Source organism: Phacochoerus africanus, chromosome 12 (genome assembly GCF_016906955.1).
Source record: "Phacochoerus africanus isolate WHEZ1 chromosome 12, ROS_Pafr_v1, whole genome shotgun sequence".
Classification (NCBI taxonomy): Eukaryota; Metazoa; Chordata; class Mammalia; order Artiodactyla; family Suidae; genus Phacochoerus; species Phacochoerus africanus.
In genome coordinates, this window is record NC_062555.1 from 49,058,271 (window position 1) to 49,076,207 (window position 17,937).

The 17,937-nt window shown below is 44.2% G+C and overlaps 1 protein-coding gene across 1 annotated transcript in view; it reads right to left on the reverse strand.

Annotated features, from left to right (window-relative positions):
* The window catches only part of ST8SIA6 (ST8 alpha-N-acetyl-neuraminide alpha-2,8-sialyltransferase 6), a 148,244-nt gene that overhangs the window by 78,473 nt on the left and 51,834 nt on the right, over positions 1-17,937 (reverse strand). The window lies entirely within an intron of this gene.

The window sequence follows — 17,937 nt, forward strand, 5'->3', positions numbered from 1 at the left end:
TCTTTACTCAATAAAGGAGTTTAGAAGGATGCTACATATGGAATGTTTGTGTTGGCCCAAAATTCCTATGTTGAAATCCTGGCCCCCAAGGTATTAGAAAGTGGGGTCTTTCGGAGTTGATGGGGTCCAGAGGGGGAAGCGCTCTTGAATGGGATGAGTGCCCTTAGAAAATCAGCCCAAGAGAGCTCCCTGATCCCCTGCCACCTTGCGAGGTTACAGAGAGAGAACAGCTGTCTATGGGGAAGCGGCTCTCTAGACACCGGATCTGCAGGTGCTATGATCTGGGACTTCCAGCCTCCGGAATGTGAGAAAGAGATTTCTGCTATTTGTAAGCCACCCAGTCCAGGTCCAACAGCTTGCATGGACCGAGACCAGGGATGACATGGGACATGTATTAAAAACAGCTGAGGAGTTCCCATCGTGGCTCAGTGGTTAAGGAACCTGACTAGCATCCATGAGAATGCAGTTCGATCCCTGGCCTCGCTCAGTGGGTTACGGATCCGGTGGTGCCGTGAGCTGTGATGTAGGTTGCAGAAGCAGCTTGGATCTCACGTTGCTGTGGCTCTGGCGTAGGCCAGCAGCTACAATTGACCCCTAGCCTGGGAACCTCCATATGCCACAGGTGCGGCCCTAAAAAAAAAAAGAAAAAAAAAAAACAGCTGACACAGAGAAGTTACTACTCAAATATTCTTGTTCTCCTAAATGCATTGCCAGGTCATTTCCTCAAACAGTGGTTATTACCAGAGGGGTCAGACACTTCTCCCACCCAGAAGAAGTCACTTCACAGAGAAAGGATCAGAAATGGGGGGGTCCCTTGAGTTCTCTGCTTTCTCTTTCTCTCTTGCCCCCCTTTTCATTCAACGAACCTTCATAGTTTTCTACCTTTTCATTCAAGGTCATTAAAGCCTTTCAAGGAAAGTGGTAAGATACTGACATGTGGGACCCATAAACTTTCAACGTTTGTCTACATTAGGCACTGGACCAACACAGCCCTTTTCCTGCCTCTTAGACAAGACTCCTAGCTCGTGCTCTTTTCGACAATTTTCTTTTTTTCTTTTTAGGGCTGCACCTGCGGCATATGGAAGTTCCCAGGCTAGGGGGCCAATCGGAGCTGCAGCTGGCGAGCCTATACCACAGGCACAGCAACGGAGGATCCAAGCTGCATCCGCAACCTACGCTGCAGCTTGTAGCAATGCCAGATCCTTAACTCACTGAGCAAGGCCAGGGATTGAACCTGAATCCTCATGGATTCTAGACGGGTTCCTAACCTGCTGAGCCACAACAGGAACACCAACCATGTTTGTTATTCACAGTGTCAGAAATACCAGTGAACAACATGACTGCCATGTTTGAAGATGGCACCATAAGGGGTGCCAGGAGCCCCTGGAGAAGTGGGAGGCATTAGACCATCCAGGGGAGGGCTAGATGGTCAGCCCTCTCTGTTATGGGAATAAGGGAGAGTTAGATATTCCTTGGATCTGAGCCCTCGAGGAGTTATTTGAGAGAGGAAGAGGATAAAACTTCCCAGTTTTTTTGATAACAGAGGTCATAGCCTGTGGACAGATCATGTTTGAGAAGTTGGTATCCACCACAGATGAAGATATTAGAATGAATCCTTGACTTCCTTTTTTTTTTCTTTTTTTTTTTTCTTTTTGGCTGCCCTGCAGCATATGGACGTTCCTGGGCCAAGGAGCAGATCCCAGCCACAGCTGTGACCTATGCCACAGCTGCAGCAATGCTGGATCCTTTAACTCACTGCGCTGGGCCAGGGATCAAACTTGTGCTCTGGAACTGCAGAGACGCCGCCAATCCCATTGCACCACAGGGGGGAACGCCATCCTTCTCGACTTCTGATTTAGGGACATCTCTCGGACAAGTCAAAGGGGACAGAGAGAAACTGATGGAGATGAAAGTAGGAATTTCAGAGACCTGGAGTGACAAGCAAGCTGGTGGAAGAAGAGATGGCTGCAGGAGACGTGGTGGTAATTTGTAACTAGAGGAAGGGTTACTTAGGATCAGGTTGGGATGGGCCATCCAAAAGGCCTGGATGTCAGGGAGAGCCTGAAATGGGAGCCAGAGCTACAGAGGAAGCATATCAGAGCTTGCTGCTGGGGATCTCATATGTAGGAGTCCAGGATACGAACAGAGAGGGACCCCCTCCAACTAACTCAAGTTGGCAGTCTGGGCACTTGGGTCTGGGAGAGAAAAAGCATGGAGTCAGAAAGGCCATCCGATAAGCTGTAGGAATCTCTGGGGCCAGACTCTCAGGGGTTCGAAATAAGAATTCCGTTTCTGTCAACTCTGACAGGTGTTTTGTTTTGTTTTGGCCATGTCCATGACATGTGGAAGTTCCCAGGCCAGAGATGAAACACGGGCTGCAGCAGTAGCCCAAGCCACAGCAGTGACAATGCTAGATCCTTAAACACTAGGCCATCAGGGAACTCCCGACAGCTTTTCTTTCAATTTTCGGGTGAAAGCCCTTTTTGAGAACTTCTGACCGAATATAGACAAAGAAAGGAGCCAGCTTGCATATGATCAGTCAAACTCTACAGTGGAGGATGCCCCCCAGGACAAGTCACAGCAGGGATGGCAGCCATCATCCTGGAGATTGCTGGAACTTGGTGAACCAAGTTAGTGCTTGAAATCTCCCACACTGGAGAGCCGAGATGGTTCCAACTGCCCCTAACATTGCCTCTTTCATTGCTCTAGTTCAGGATCACAATCTCGCCTCACATGTCACTAAACAAGATTGCTTGTCCGCTCCTATGTGGCCTGAGCAATCTCTCACCAGCACGCCCAAGTCCCTGCTCCCTCAACATTCTGTCCCATCCACCTGGCAAATCTGCCATGGTGGTCAGTACAGCCTCTGGCCTAATACATTCCTTTTCCTTCCCCCCACCCCCCCGAGGACTGCTGGGGACCAAATCATACAGGTAGGTGGGCTGGTGCCTTGATAAATTCATGGTGTCCAATGGGCTCGGCATTCTGTATCTTGACAACCCTATTCCATGGAGCCAGCCACCTCCCTCTGCCATTTCTCTCAGTGGCTACTCTACATGTTGACTCTTCCATGCCTTTACCCTTCTATGCCTTCCTGACTTATGGAATCACACGTGCTCTTTCAGGAAAAAAAAAAAAAAAGATGCTGCCAGATGAGACGTGATGGTTAGCTATAAGCCACCCTTACTTTCCATCTCAGGTAAAGAAACCACCTGCCATTCCAACCCTCCATCTCCCCGAAGATCCAGGCCCTTCCCTTCATTTTCCTCTTTACTGAACATTCAGCTTTCCCTTGACTGTCATGCTCAATTCTGTACCATCTCAAGCTCAAAAAAAAAAAAAAAAAGCAACCCTTTCTGCTCTTCTCCGCTACCTACTATCTTACTTCTCCTTCAGATTTCAATGCACCAGCTGTTCCTTTCCTTTACCTACAAATCCATTCATGAAACCGTTCTTGGAAAGCATCGCCCAATCCTGGGGAAAACCCAGGTCTCTGACTTGACCTCCCAGCAGCACCTGAATGGCTGACCACTGACTTGGCACCTGGTCCCCATCACAGCCCTCGCTCCTTCTTCTTCTACCTCTGGCTGCTGGGCAGGCTCTTTCTGGACCAGTGCATAGTGCTGGGATCTCCCACGGTTCTTCCCTTCCTGACTGTTCCTTTAAAGTAATCGACTGACACTTAGTTGCAGTATCCCCCAGGACTCGCTCCAGATCTCCTGGGTTCTCAGCCTGTCTGTTTTCTCCAAACATCTCAACCAACCTCTTTTCCCTTTTGCTCCATCCTCACACCCCTGATGGGGGGTGGTCCTGTGTGCCTGTTTGATCCTGTCATTTCCCTGCTCAAAGACCCCCGTTAGCCTCAGGACATGCTCCTTAGCCGGACACACGGAGCCATCCAGGACCTGGATGATACTAGTCTTTTTTGTTTTTTTACTGACAGTTTGCTAACCATTAAATGCATCTTTTTCCACTCCTTGCAAGTCTTATATTATGGATTTTGACTGCTTTTATTATTTAATTATAGAATTTATTTGTTTGGTACTGGCAACCAAGCCTTCAGGCACATTTTCATCACTTCAGTATGTCACAGGGAAAAAAAAATCTTTAATAAGATGAGGAGGAAAAGATACACAAAACAAGTATTTCTTCTCTCCTTATTATCTATGTAGCTGATCTGCTTACAGAAATTCTATCTTCATAAGTCAGACTTGAGTTGAAAACCAACTGGCAAGATTTCACAAAACAGCAAGAAGCTTAGAGGCTGCACTGGCAACTGCAGACTAATAATAATTAAGGCTCTGATAATACAAAGCATATCTCTTAAACAAATGATTCCGAGTTCCCTGGTGGCTCAGCAGGTTAAAGACCCAGCATTGTCACTACTATGGTGACTGCTATGGCGTGGGTCTGATCTCTGGCCCTGGAAGTTCTGCATGCAGTGGGCTCTCCCTCACACCTCCCCCCCAAAGCAATTTCAATCCCTACAAAGTAATGTCACCAGGACTTAGTGGGCATTCACTAGGACCTCTAAACCACAGAGTTAACGTCACCTTCTGAGCACGACTTGTAATTAATGCAATCATGCAACCAGTTTTCTGCATAAGGAAAACATCCCAAAGATGTAACTAAAGCATTTCAAGAACATCCAAATTCTATTTACAGTGGCTGGAAAGGGGGCAAAACTGAATTGGGAATCTAAATGGAAAGCTTGACACTGCATCAATTTTACTCTCTCTGAAAAAAAAGAATGTCTTAACAGATAGGGAATACAGCCTAAAAATAGAAATCCCAAATAGGAGTTCTTTCATATGTCCCCCTTGCGTGTTCCTTCCCCATTCCCAGGAAGAAAGGCGGAGAAACCAGGAGGGCGCCCTGACCATCAGGAGGAAGCCTGCTGAAGACTGGTGTAACAGCTGGTCTGCCAGCTCTAGGACAGAGGGGGCAGTGGCCATCAGCGTTCACCTCCAGCTCATCAAGCAAACATGGAATTCTAATGTGCACCCCCATGCCAGGTCATTTCCCTGAGGGAGAAAGGCAAGCATCCCAGCCTCCTGGGATGGTCTGATTACTCCCTTTCCTTGACACATTAGTATTCTGGTTTATAACTCACTCTCTTAGGAGTCTGGTTAACACAAATCTGCCTTTGAAATACCAATCAGACCCAAATGATAAAATCAAGTCTTGGGCAGACCCTGATCGGCCTCTTTGTTCAGTCATTTGCCACGCATCTGTGCCACAGAGAACAGGGGATACTGGAGAAAGGACAATAGACGTGACAGTGTCTCTGCCTTGGAGCAGAGTCTAGTGAGGGAAACAGGCAAGAAATCACCACATTTATCATGTTGAGGCTGCAGAATGGGTGCCAACTATTTCCCATGATCATATTAGTTTCAAGAAACCACAAATCTGTGCTTTGGGGAAGTCATTTAATTCAAAATATAAGAACTACTTTTAAAATGACTACATAAAGCTTCACTCCTTTCAACATAAGCACCGCAGCCACTATAAATTGCAGAAATTATGCACGACAGTGTGAATATATTCAAAAAGAGTCCAGTGGAGCCATTCCTGCTAGAATTTGTAAACTAGAATAAATAGTCAAAGATTGAAAAATAAATTTAAAAAAATAAATTGCAGACATTTCTGCAAATAGTCTTGGATAACTCGGTTTTTCGTCTTCACTTTAACCTATCTTCACTTACCACTGACAAAGATCAATAAACTAGGTCTATTACTCAATCAGTTATCCCTATGTATTCTTGGCCCCCCTACCATTGTTGAAAGATAGTTTTCAAAAATGGACAATCATGAATCTCATACAGATAGGAAATGAATACACATTCAAGATTTGATTTTACGCCTCATGAGGGAACCAGTTCAAAGGAGAAGCCACAGAACAGACAGACTTCTAGATCAGAATCCTAAAATGAATGTGCAAACAGAGGAAAGTCCACGCTGACCTTTCTTGAACGCGGTTTGAATTTGAAAACCTTGGATGAACTGAGTATATTTTTGATACTAATATCCACACTCCTGGATGCAAAGTTCTGATATGCTTTCCTCGTTGAGCATGAAGATCAGACCAGCGACATCCACTGGATAATCGTCAGGTGCCAAGCGTTATTTTTAAACTTTATACCTGGGCCATCTCCTTTGCTCCTCACAATGAATATGCAAGGTAGGGACGGTGCGTATTTTATAGATGAGGGAAATAAGGCACCGCAAGATTAAAGAACATAGGTATGTTCTTTTTCGCCCTCCCCACAAGGTTTTATGAAATGGAAGAGTACCATGGACCTACTGTATAGCACAGGGAAATCTACTCAATACTCTGTAGTGACCTATATGGGGAAAGAATCTGAAAAGGAATGGCTATATATATACATATATAGATAACCGATTATATATATATATATATATACATGTACATATATGCATATATTATACGTCTGTGTATCTATATGTGTATATATATATATATGGGTTTTTTTTTTTGTCATTTCTTGGGCCACTCTCGTGGCACATGGAGGTTCTCAGGCTAGGGGTCCAATCAGAGCTGCAGCCACCGGCCTACGCCAGAGCCACAGCAACGCGGGATCCAAGCTGCGTCTGCAACCAGCTCACAGCAACACCAGATCCCTAACCCACTGAGCAAGGCCAGGAATCAAACCCGCAACCTCATGGTTCCTAGTTGGATTCCTTAACCACTGCACCACGACGGGAACTCCTAACATATATATTTATATAAAACTGACTAACGTTGCTGTACATCTGAAACTAACACAACATTGTGTAACTCAACTACACTTCAATAAAATTTAATTTAAAAAAAAAATGTACATGAAGGCACTCTGTTAGAACTGGAGTAGAGTTTTGTGGCTAAAAACCAAGCTATTTTATCTCCCCTTATAGGGAAACTTGTCCTTCACAGGAGAGCCTATAGCACCCTCCACTCCAGGGCACCTGATTCTGAGTCACAGGAACTCACAATAGTCTCTCCTTGACCAAACTCTAGTCAGGCTCCTCTGGGGTCTTTTTCAACTAGGACTCGTTCGTGGGCATGCCCCTAAGAGCCCAATTTTAACAAGAACCCCAGTAAGTCCGTTTAGCCAGAATCCCCCACCCTCCATGCATGAGCACCCTTGATATCTGACCAAATCCCCGGGGTTATAGCCAATCACCCTGATCTGCCTTCAGCAAGATTCCCATCAGGCTGGTTTGGCGAGAATCATCCCTCACCTTTGATGCCTCCTCCACTGACCCCCACCCTGCTTCTTGGCAATAAATTCCTGCATTGCCTTGTTGTATTCAGAGTTGAGTCCAATCTCTCTCCCCTACTGCAAAATGCCATTGCCGTCGTTCCTACACTTGTTACAGTAGAATGGAATAAAATCTGCCTTACCATTTTAACAAGTGTCATGAATAATTATTCCTGTACCAGAGCCATTCTGCAATTCTATGTATTGAACTTAAGAGATAGCAGTAAAACAATTCTTGTCCATTGGCATGCAAATGAGTTATGTCCAGTGGAGAGACAACTCTCCCCCACGGTGGGAAAACTTATTTTGCTGCTCTGGGCACATTCAACTCAATATTCCTGATTTAGAAATGCGTTTGTTCCTTTGAACTGGCTGGAACACCTTACCAGTTTATTCACTGAGTTAAACAAAATCTCTAAAAAGTGTTCATTTTCCTATCTATATGAGAGACATGATTTCACCTTTTAAATTAAAAAAAAAAAAAATTTATTGTTATGGCCACACCTGTGGCGTAAGGGAACTCCCAGGCCAGGAGTTGAATTGGAGCTGCAGCTGCTGGCTTATGTCACAGCCACAACACCAGATCCAAGCCACATCTGCAACCCACTGAGTGAGGCCAGGGATCAAACCCGCATTCTCGTGGAGACTATGTTGGGTTCTTAACTCGCTGAGCCACAGCAGGAACTCCTACTTTTACCTTTTTAATAAACTTACCTTTTAACACTCTGAATGAGAGTGTGGGAAACACTTGCAAATTGAATAAATACTATCCTGATAAAGAACAAACTCTGGTGGCAAACAGCACAGTTCAGATGCTACTCTGCTACACACTAAATCCTTGGCCCCTTAGAAACCATTTACCTGCCCCCAAGCTTTCAGCTTCATGTGCAATACTATCTCTTTGACAGATCTGATGCAAAATTTGTCATTGATATTGCATAAAAATGCTCAGCATGGTGACTGGATCAGAGAGCCCACTTAGGCAATCCTCAGTAGAGGTTCCCAAGGTGGTTGTCATCATCACAAAATGCCTCTTGAAGCATCATCTCTCAAACTGCAATGTGCCCACACATCACCTAGGAAACCTACTAAAATGCAGATGCTGGTTCAGCACCTCTAGGATGGGGCCTGATCACCTGCTTTTCTAACCAGATCCTGGGTGGTGCCATTAACCAGAGCCACAGCAGTGACAATGCTGGCTCTTTAGCCCACAGAGCCTCCAGGGAACTCCAGAGTGACAAAGTCTTAAAAGCCTCACAGATCAAGTTCATCTGCCCTGATAATTTTTTTGTAATAATCTAGAGTACGACCTTCAAGAAATGTGGGCCTGTCTTAGGGTGAGAAGCATGAGCAGGAAAAACAAAGCAATGGTTGGAAAAACTACGAGAGTGAAATGAGCTAAATTACCATCTCACTAAATAAGAGTTGTTTTTTCTTTTTTGTTTTTCCAGATGAAGAGCTCAACAGAGGAAATAATGCTGGAGGAGATTTATGGTACTGGGAAAATTTAATACAATGACTTTCTTGAGTCAAACCTAGGGCTCATCCTCCTGGGGGCTCTGCCATGGACAACTTACAAATAGCGCAATTGTTCCTAACACTTGGCTTGACTTCCCCATCAAACCCAGCCCTCCAAAAGGCATTATGCAAGCAAACTGGATGACCGTTGGAGGGTACAGCCTCTTCTGAGAAAAGGCCAAACAAGTTGGAAATGTCTCCAAAATGTCAGTTAAAATCCATATTTAAGTGTCCAAACTAGTTGTGCAATTCCAGTCAAACTGTTCTTCACCCCAACCAAAAAATAAATGGAGAAATGTATCTGTCAAATATTTCCCTAATAAGGGGAGGAAGTGGGATGAACTGGGAAGTTTGGGGTGAGTAGATGCAAACTATTATATTTAGAATGGATAAGCAATGAGGCCCTACTGTATAGCACAGGGAACTATATCCCGTCTCTTGGGATAGACCATGATGGAAGATAATATAAGAAAAGGAACATGTATATATGTGTAACTGGCACTTTGCTGTACGGCAGAAATTGATACAACATTGTCAATCAACTATACTTCGATAAAAATTTTTTTTAATTTCTTCAATAAAACCTGGAGAAGTGAATCTGAGATAAGACCTTGAATGAGAAAATAATTCGAATCCACAATCTGAGTTGACTCTACGGTGCTATTTGAGATGGTCACATGGCACTGAATGGCATCTGAGAATTTAAAAATACCTAAATATTATAACCACAACAACCATTATAAAATAAGTTCAGTCATCAAAGAGTGAAAACTCTCTTATAATCTGTAAGTCCATAGCTCATTTTTCTATATTCATAGTTTATACTCATTTTCAGGAAGGCATTGGTAAAACCGAGCAGGACCCTGCAGGGCCTTCCTGGGAACAAAAGCTCCTCCTTGCTCCACCTCCCATTTCTTGTTTGTGGAAAAAAAGCTTTAGTCTCCTCGGCCTTCAGTGAGTTCCCAAGTGCAGACATAAGCAGTTACTGATTCAGGAAGTAAGGAATGAGGAAAGGTAGGAAAAGTAGGTGAAGAAGAAAAGTTGTAACAAGAGTTCAGTGATAAAACACAGTCCTCATTCCTCCTCCAGGAATATGCATAACCATCTGACACATATCTTTGTGCTGTTCTTCAGGAACTATGGCCCCTCCCTCCCCCCCATCCAGGGGAGGATGGTGACTCCACCCTGACCACAAGCACAAGCACTAAATTCCAGACTGGTTGGAGCCAGAAGGCTGATCACTGAGATTCATGCAACATCACCCATTACCTCACCACCAACCAATCAGAAGATAGTCATGCACCCTTCAGCCCTCCCCCCTTATGTTACCTCTAAAAACCCTACCCCAAAGCCATCAAGGAGTTCAGGTCTTCTGCATATCACCTGCCCATTCTCCTTGCTTGGGGGCCCTGCAACAAACACTGTACTTTCCTTCACCACAACATGGCTTTGCTGCTTGGCGAGTGAGTGGACCTAAGTTCAGTTCGGTAACATTAGATTCAAAAATTGGAGACCTCATGTAGAGAATATAATGGAATTGTCTTTGAAAAAACAAAACAGCCCTTGTGGCTCAGTGGGTTAAGAACCCAACTAGATCCCTGGCCTTGCTCAGTGGGTTAAGCATTGGGCATTGCCACAAGCTATAGCACAGGTCACAGATGTGGCTCAGATTTGGCATTGCCGTGGCTGTGGCACAGGCCTGTAGCTGCAGCTCTGATTCAACCTCTAGCCTGGGAACTTCCACATGCTGCAGACATGACCAAATAAATAAATAAACATTCCAAAACATGGTCAGTGAACACATCTGAACGGTGAGCAAAACACTAATTTACTGTTCTATTCAAAACTGGTAGATTTCATAAAGGCCGTTTGGGTCTACTTGTGGAATTCAAGTTAATGTCATCAGAGAGAAAAATCATTGCAAAAACATCTTTCAGAAATCATGTCCAAACATTCGGGGGCCCCTGAAATATGAACTAAAATGGTGAGAAGAATATATCAGAATAAAATAAAAATAGCAAGTGGAACATCTCATCTCACTGCGGCAATTTCATAAATGTGAAATGAGGCAGAAGGCCCTACCACAGAATAATGATGATTTCTGAAATTCTGAAATGCCTTTTTTAATCTTTTTTATTAGACTATAGTTGATTTACAGTGTTGTACCAATTTCTGCTGTACAGCAAAGAAACCCAGCCATACATAGATATACATTCCCTTTCTTATATTATCTTCCATCATGGTCTGTCCCAAGAGACTGGATATAGTTCCCTGTGCTATAGAGAAGGACCTCACTGCTTACCCATTCTAAATGTAACAGTTCACATCTACCACACAAAGAGGGGAACTACTTCTTTTAGTCAATAGAAGCTCTCTAGACTCTTGCCATCAATAAAGACATTTTTCTATGACACGTGTTGTGCAAGGCACGATGGAAAAACTATAAACTAGAATTTGTTCCAAAAGCAACTGCCAGAACTTCCCCTTGATTCTCTGTGATACGTTTCTACGTCTGTTTTTGACACAAGTGTGTCTTCCTTATCTATTTAATAGCCCCTAATAAATTTGAGCAAATGGGTGAATGAATAATCAATGAACCTGAGATACTTCAAGACTGTCACTTATCCAGGGAAAAAAATAGATTCCAAGGGTGATGAGGCTGAAAAGTAAAATAAAACCTGGGGCGGGGGAGGGTGTAGGGGGAGTCACCAGGAAGAAAGAGAACCAAATGGATCTTCTGATTAACCCCCAGCTAATTATAAGATTTAATTAAGCAGAAGAACCTGGTCTGTGTTCATTCTATAGAATTGAGGTTTTACTGCATTTAAAATGATGTCCAAATGTTCTCATTAATAATGAATGAACATGTAAAGAGCATTGGCTAACCAAATTTACTGTGCCTAGGTAAACCCTAATTAGGAAGGGTTATGACAGCATCCTGAGAGACCAATCCATCTTAAAATAGAGCAAGAGCATCACCAAGGAAATGCGACAAGGAAACAGCACAATGTGATCACCTGTGAAAAGATGAAATACAATTCCTCGAATGAGCTGTTGGGTTCTGAGCAGGGCAGTCAATCAAGTCTCATCACGCAAAACTCAGAAGCAATAAGCCTGCTCAACAAAACTGAACTCTTGATTACATTAAAGCATATTAATCTCATATATGCATAGTTGCAATTTCCCAGCTGATAAAATGTCCTGCTGTTAGTGCACTGAAAATCTGGAATAATCTGAATCCAGTTCAATCAGAGCTACTGTGTCTGGTTAGGGATTTTCAAGTAATTCGGCAGGGCCCAGGGGCTCTTGTCTCCATTTGGGAGAGGACTTCCTTCCTGTGACATCTCAGGTTCCCCTTTAATACTCCCTGCGGAGGATATTCCTTCTTGATCATTGACTAATTCCTAGTCCCATTTCCTACTCATCTGGAAAACGAGAGTTTGTGAGGAAGATCATAGATGGTAATGAGTTCTAATGAGTTTTTAATGGATCACATTTCACAAGGAACATATTTACATTTAAAACAATGTCCTTAGGAGTTCCCGCTGTGGTTCAGTGGGTTAAGAACACAACTAGTATCCAAGAGGAATGTGGGTTCAATACCTGGCCTCGCTCAGTGGGATAAGGATCCACTGGCGCCATGGCTGTGATGTAGGCCAGCAGCTGCAGCTCTGCTTTGACCCCCTAGCCTGGGAATTTCCATATACCATGGGTATGACCATAAAAAGAAAAAAAATTAAAATAAAAAAATCAAACAATGTCCTTAAAAAATGTTTTTCTGCCTTCATGCCCAACCCTGTTGGCAGAGAGCCCCCTTCCAGTCTAGTCTGAGGACTGAGTCACTTTGACCTTCTGAAGGTGCTCCGGCCCCTCCTACTCCCCTGTCAGTGCCTTCAGGTACCCAGTTCTCACCTTCCCACCCGGCTCCCACTGCAGAGATCTGCTTTTCCAGTTGTCTCTCCTGGCCATGGTTCGCAATCATCGTTGACCTTTGGCTCCTACTGCCCTGGACAGCACTTGCCCTCTCCAACCCCCAGCGCTGGCCTCTCAGAGCCTCACCCATGCCATGTATTGACTACTGGCCAAGCCAGCCCCAGGCACTCAAACCGGGCTCAGAGGCATTAGCGATCCCAGCAAAGGCCCTAACACAGGGATTCGGCCTCTGAAAAAGATCCCAAGTTTTGGAGAGAAATGGGCTCCTCAAGCCACACCATGTGAACCCCATTCCTGTAGAAGTGTCAGGCCATAGGCAGGGGCCCAGATGTGACCGAGCAAGGCCAAGCAGAGGAATGACCCTGAGTGAATCATTAACTGGAGCCCAGGGAATCCAACCACTGCTGCATCACAAGGGCTGCATCATGGGGTCTTCCTTAGGTCTGAACCTGCACATTTTCCTGATCTACAGACTTCTCAGAATTTCATCTATAAAAATTTGACAGGAATGAAGTACATATCAATACAAACAGGCCTCGGAGATAATGCAAGTTGGGTTTCAGACCACCAAATAAAGCAAATACCACAATGAAGCGAGTCATACAAAATTTTTGGTTTCCCAGCGCATGTAAAAGTTACGTTTATGTGATGCTGTAGTCTATTAAGAGTGCAGGAGCATGATGTCTAAAAAAATCAATTACATTATTCAAAAGTACTTTATTGTGGGAGTTCCCGCTGTGGCACCACGCATTAAGAGTCAGACTGCAGTGGCTCAGGTTGCTGCAGAAGGGTGGGTTTGATCCCCAGACAGATGCAGTGGGTTAAAGGATGTGGCGTTGCCACAGTTGTGATGTAGGTCACAGCTGGGGCTCAGATTCAATCCCTGGCCCAAGAACTTCCATATGCTGCAGGTGCAGTCATGGAAAAAAAAAAAAAAAAACTTCATTGCAAAAAAAATGCTAATCATCAGCCTTCAGGGAGTCATAGTAATAACATCAAAGATCGCTGACCGCAGATTACTGATCACATTTCACACAGACCACCATAATAAATACAATAACAGCGAATAAAGTTGGAAATATTGCAAAAATTACCAAAATGTAACACAGGGACGGGAAGTGAGCAAATGCTGTTGGAAAAAAATGGTGCTAAGAGACTTGCTCAATTCAGGGTCACCATAAACCTTCAATATGTAACAAGTGTAACAGTACGTAAATGTACTAGCTATGAAGCCCAATAAAATGAGGCCGGCCTGTATAAGAGAAGCAAGGAAAAGTTGAGATAAGTGCACACACAGTGCTCACATTTTGTTATCGAGCATTCTTTTTTCAATTCTATCAAAACTGGAATGCACTTGTTAATTCAAGAACTAGAACATTCAGAATGATTCTTCTTATTATAGCTGTGGGTTCTTCCTTGGGCAATGAATGCTTCCATCTAATTCAACTAGTTATTATCATTTTTCTCTCAACGCTTCTATTTCTTTCCCAGGAATAATACATATTTTCTCAACTTCTTAAATCCCTTTATTAGATACAATTGAATGTAATTTGGAATTTACAAGTCTTATCACATTCTCATTCTGCCTGAGCAATTCTAAATATAAAGAGTCTGCATATACTTCTTCCAAGTTCCTGCAACTTTTTGCTTAAGATTCTTGAAATTACAATTATGGTTCTTTGACATCTTTTCTTCTGGGAAACACCAAAAAGCTTTACGTATCCAGCATCCCACCTGAAACTTCTCACCTAAGGGTTGTCTGACATGGAAGTACTGATCATTTTGCCATGAGAGCTGGCTCAGAGCTAAAAACAAGCAGAACTCAAAAAAATTTTTTGCAACAATGCAATTACTGCAGTTGTTCATAAATCCAGCTTATAAGTGACAGCTAGAGTGACAGCCTTAAGGAAATCAAGATATATCTACTATTTTATTTAGTCTACCAGGCTGATAATTCACTTTATAGTTTACCAAGTATTTGCATTTAAACCTTGTTACTATGCCATGAAGTATCTTTAGCGCCTGTCCCATATAATAAATACAATTTATTGCTGTGGAGTATATTCTATTCGTCCAACTCACTTATTCTAGTATTCTAGTATTCTCTATTCCTTTCCTATGACCACACCCACAGCATATGGAAGTTCCCAGGCCAGGGATCAAATCTGAGCTACAGCTTCGACCTATGCCACACCTGCGACTCCATGTCCTTAACCCACTGTGCCATCCGAACCTGCACCACTGCAGAGAAACACCAGATCCTTAACCTGCTGCACCACAGGGGGAACTCCTGCAATAATTCCTTCATCTCCTTGAGACCTCCCCTCAACACGCACCCCCTGTCTTTATCTCCCTCCTTCCCCAACTCACACCCTCAAAACACTTAATTCTTTTGCCTCTCTCTCTACCCTCCTTGCCTGGCAAATGCAGAGCCCAGGATGTCCCCAGCTCCTGGCCACCTGGGCCTACCCTGGACCAGCCAAATACCGCCAGAGAAATATCACAGAACTCTGCTGAATGATTTCATTTGCAATTCAGCTCTGCAAACTTCACATGGACCTTGAATGACACCTGGAAACCCTGCTATGTTTCTCTAATAAACTTGACTCTTTTCTCCCTTTTCCATCCTGGTCTCTCCCAGGAGACTGGTTACAGTCCCCTGTCCTATATATGCAGTAGGACTTCATTGCTCATCCATTCTAAATGGAATTCCTCTTCCTCTCTTCTCTCTGCACCAACCTCCCACACTCCCTTCCTCTACCTTCTCATCACACGGCCTTCATTCCTTCTTCACTTGGAAAACAGGAGCCCACAAAGGGCAACACCTTCACACATCTTCCACTCTGTCGGGAACTTCTCGCCTCCTGGGCTTCCATTAGTCTGCTGGGTACCGCACAGAACGGCAGATGGGGTGGTTTAAACCACAGACATCTCTTTTCTCACCATCCTGGAGGCTAAAGGGCCAAAACAAGGGGCCGCTGGGATCGGGCTCTTCATGGTTTGTAGAAGTCACCTTCTCACCGTGTCCTGCACAGCCTTTCTCCTGGGTGCGCACCTGGAGAGAGAGCATTCAGGCATCTCTTCCTCTTTTCATAACGACATCGATCCTACTGGATCAGGACCTCATGCTTGTGACCTGCTTGTCTCTGACTTTCCTAGAGACCCTGCCTCTAAATACAGTCAATTGGAGGCGGGGGGATAGGGGGCTAGGGCTCCAGCACATGAATTTTGGGGAGGATACAGAGCAGGCTCTAACAGGCACATCTTCATTTTATCACGAGTTCCAACAGAAAAAAAGGCCTTGTTTCCATCAAAAGCCAGTATCCCCGGAGCTCCCTGATGGCACAGAGAGTTAAGGAGCTGGTGTTGCCATTGCCATGCTGCAGGTTCAATCCCTGGCCTGCAAACTTCTATGTGCCATGGTTGAGAACAAAAAAAAAAAAAAAAAAGAATTTTTTTTTTAAAAAAAAGGGAATGATTTTTTTTTAAAGCCAGTAGTCCCCAACCCACTCTGAACCCCCAGCCCTTAACTCCTTCCTTTTATTTATTTTTTTGGTCATTTTTTTAGGGCCTCACCCATGGCACACAGAAGTTTCCAGGCTAGGGGTGGAATCAGAGCTGTAGCTGCCAGCCTACATCACAGCCACAGCAACTCAGGATCCAGGCTGCATCTTCAACCTACACCACAGCCCCTGGCAACGCTGGATCCTTAACCCACTGAGTGAAGCCAGGGATCAAACCTGCATCCTCACAGATACTAATTGGGTTCCTTACCACTGAGCTACAATGGGAACTCCCCTTAACTCTTTCTTTTCTCTTACTTATTATAGGTCATTCACAATATTGTACCCATTTTTGCTGTACAGCAAAGTGACTCAATCATACATTTATATACTTTCTTTTTCATATTCTTTTCCATCCTGGCCTATCCCAGGAGATTGGATATAGTCCCCTGTGTTGCACAGCAGGACCTCATTGCTTATCCATTCTAAATGGAATAGTTTGCATCTACTAGCCCCAAATTACCAGCCCATTCTACTCCCCGCCCCCTTGGCAACCACAAGTCTGTTTTCTATGTCTGTGAATTTGCTTTTGTTTCGCAGATATGCTAATTTGTGTCATAATTTAGATCCCACGTATAAGTGACATCACATGGTATGATGGTACCTTTTGATTTCTTAGTTCACTTAGTGTGATCATCTCTAGGTCCATCCATGATGCTGTGACTAGCATTATCTCATGCTTTTTTCATGACTGAGTAGTACTTATCCCCTTCTTAAGAAAATCACGGACCCACTCATCTCTTTCTTTTGCATAACCAGAGTCTCTCTTCTCTGGACCATTCTTCCAAGAATGTACAGTTCTCCTCCCTTGACTCCATAATCCTTCTCCATCCCCCAATTCCTTTTGCTACCTCTCTCTCTAATAAATCCTCTCAAGATTTATCTAAACATCAAAGCCTCCCACTTTCCCAGTTTATTCACTCATTGGACCACTCAAATCTGCTTGCCTCGAGCTTTTAAATACCTGCCCCAAATTCAATGGACATGTCTCTCCTTTCATCTTCTGTGATTTTTTTGGCAACAGCTGACCCAGCTGACCCACCCTCTTCCCTGAAAACTCTCCTTTCATGTGATCCGTGACGTCACACACTCCTGGTTTTCTTCCACTTGCTGCTACGCCTCTTTCAAACCTCAAGATACTGCCAGGCCCTTGAACTTGCTCCTGCAAGTCTGCGTTCTCTTCTCCACCTATTTTCAGGCTAAGGGGTTTCATCTTGTTTCTTGGTTTTGCCTACTATCTCTCCAGTGATGACACACAAATTTATACAGGCGGCTCTGACCTCTCCCTTGAGCTCCAGACTCATTTATACACTCCAGATGCCTCTCTGACAGTTCTTGGATGTCTAATAGTCTGGTCAAATGGAGCACATCCCAAACACAACCCCTGACCCCCACTGCCCTTTCCCAGGCTTCCCCATCTCGTGAATGGCAATGAACTGCTCAAGCCAAAAAATGGATCAGCCTCAATTTCTTCCCTTGGCTTATCTCCTACAGGCAGTCTGTTGGCAGCTCTGCCTCAAATCCATCTACTTCTCTTAATCTACCACTCCAGCCCCAGGCACACCTTCTCTGGTCTGGACTGGAGTCAGGGCCCCCAAAATGGCCTTTCTGCTTCCCTCTTGCCCCGCGGTTGCCCTCTCTCTATGCAGTTCCTGGGAGAA